This window comes from Octopus bimaculoides, chromosome 3 (genome assembly GCF_001194135.2).
Source record: "Octopus bimaculoides isolate UCB-OBI-ISO-001 chromosome 3, ASM119413v2, whole genome shotgun sequence".
NCBI lineage: Eukaryota > Metazoa > Mollusca > Cephalopoda > Octopoda > Octopodidae > Octopus > Octopus bimaculoides.
In genome coordinates, this window is record NC_068983.1 from 47,713,252 (window position 1) to 47,715,987 (window position 2,736).

A 2,736-nucleotide genomic window follows, 5' to 3' on the forward strand; every position below is an offset into this window, starting at 1 on the left:
GTCGTTGTAACTGGATGTTTTATGGTAAGTTTCTATTGTAATTACTGTTGCAATTGTAGATTTATTTATTTATTCCAATTCATTGTTATTCTAATTTATTTGTAATCCTTGATTATTCAATACGATGTCGTAATTACACTAGGATTATTGTTCTAGTTAATGTAAATATATCATTATTTAAACTTGTTCTTATTATTTAAGCTGTTTATTGTGTGTGTGTGAACGTATCATTTAATATTGTCAAGCTAGATTTGTTGTTATTTACGAATGTTAATACAGCATAACAACTGCTGTCGCTTCTTGACAGTTGGCATTGTGTGTGTGTGTGTGTGTGTGTGTGTATATATATGAGCACACTGCCTATACACGTTAACCTGTATAACCGGTTCAGAAAAAAAGTCTGTTAATAAATTCGCATGTGTTGCTAGGCGTTTGTGGCGTTAGTTTAATTCATCTGATTAGATGACAGAACATTAAAGGGGAAATGGGGAAATAATAGAAGAAGAAAATGAAGTATTTGTAAATAAAAAAGGAATATAAAGACAAAGTAGACGAATAAAGGAAAAAACCCCCAAAAATGTGATGATTCATTAAGTTTTGACAAGTACTTAAGACTGTCACGCAGATAAATGTCTTATTTATTAGATACACGAAGCTTGCTTTGAAGTACAAATATTTTATATTCATGCGTTCTTGATTATGTAACACTCATGTACTGTTGATTATACGCACACAGACAGACACACACATATGATACCAATAAAAGAAGAATTTGAAACCATTGTACGTGTTTCATTTGCTAATAAAATAATTATTTGATTCACTGTCTGAAGAATTTTTAATGGAAAATTTCTTTCATGTTTATCTTATTAGTAAATGAAACACGTGTAATGGTAAATAAATAATACCAAAACATTCCAAATACCTGTTAGCTATATACGTACGCATAAAGGAGTTTACCTTCTCCTAGAAGTTCTAACGAGTTCACTCCCAGTTCATTCACTCCCATTGATTCGCATGTCTGCTCATCCGGAGCTGGGACACCCAAAAATACTATTATTTCGGGCTAGTGCAGACCTGGACACAATAGTGGCTAAAAGGTAGGTCCATAATCTTCAAAACTCTCGAACTCCTGTACCAAGGCCCCATTACCGGACGCTTTTAACGACTTAACCAGGTAAACTCGTTTAAAAATACCTGAAGTGCTATTGGTTTCTGGTCGTCTCCACGTCTGTGGCGCCACTAGTTGTATAGCTGATAGCGCTGAAATGTAGGATCAGTGATGTGCAGCCCTTAATCCACTCAAAACAAATTCATTCATCCATAAGAACTTCTAGAACTCTCGGAACGTTTGTACGGACATACAGTGACAGACTGGGATAGGAGCTGTTTCGGTATATAACCTGAGTCTAAAGAATTTCTCCAGAGGTTGGTTAGAGGGATTGCAAATTGCTGTCTACATTCCTTCATAAGACTAGCGGGGAATCTATCAGGGCCTACAGCAGAATAGTATTTGATCTCATTTATTGCTGCTATGATATCTGAAGCAGTAAAAGTTAGACCCGAGCTTATATGTTGAGAATCGACTTCGTTCACATCCCTTGCCTCAATATCAGTGAGATTACTGAAGACAGAGAAGTATTGTTTCTGCAGTACTTCTGCCATTTCTTTAGCATCATGTTGGAGAATGCCATTATCATCGATTAATGGACCAACGGGTGAGATAGCAGTCCTATTCTTATTTGTATATGAATAGAACACTTTTGGGTGCTGTTTGATTTTTTTTGATAACCCACTGTTCCTCTAAAGCTCTTTGAGTTTCAATGCAGGTTTTCATGTTGGTCTGCAGATGAAGGTTTTCTAATTCCAGCCTTTTCATTGTTGCTGAATGTAGATGCTGTTTGTGGGAGTATCTTAATTGGTTGAATTTTCTCATTAAGTCGTGTGATGCTCCTGATGAATGTTCTCTTCTCTCTAGGAAGCCTGTTTCTGTTTGTGCTAATAAATTTCCTAGGAACGTGTTTTGAGTATGTATAGACGATAATTTCCTCAAAGCGTTGTCAGGTGTTTTCAATTTGAGTGGAACTGAGAGTGGAGGACCAGTCAATAAAAGACAGGTCCTTTTTTAATTGCTCCCCAGTCCGCTTTGTGGAGGTTTATGTTGTCAAATAAGTGCAGTGGAGTGGGATTTACTGCTTTGGTTTTGATTGTCCAGAAATTAAAGTTGCAGAGTACTATGGCGTGGTTCGAGAGGAGAGCCTTTTCAACTGAAGTGCTGTGAATGGAGCTAGAGTGGTTTGTTAATATAAGATCTAGGATCGTTTTATTCTGACTTGTTGGTTCAAGCACTAGTTGTGTCAGGAAAAAATTCATACATAAGATTAAAGAGTAATTCTGCTGCTGATTTATGTGACGTAGTGCAGTTGCCTAACTTCAGACTATTTGTGGGCCAGGTTACACAAGGGAGGTGAAAATCACACATCACCAGTATGTTTCCATAGTTGTTCTTTTAAAGGAAGAACTTGATTTTGTTGAGGCACACACGCACACGTTCAATGTTCGAAATGAGGAGTAAATGGACAGCCGACAACTGATGAAGAGTCGTTCTTTATGTTACTTGTCCTGTTTTCCATTTGTTTCTCTCGTCGATTATGTATTCAACTCGTTTGTTTTCGTATTTCTTGCTGTTAACGGTTTGTGACATCCTGTACCCGTATATGTATATAAATATATATA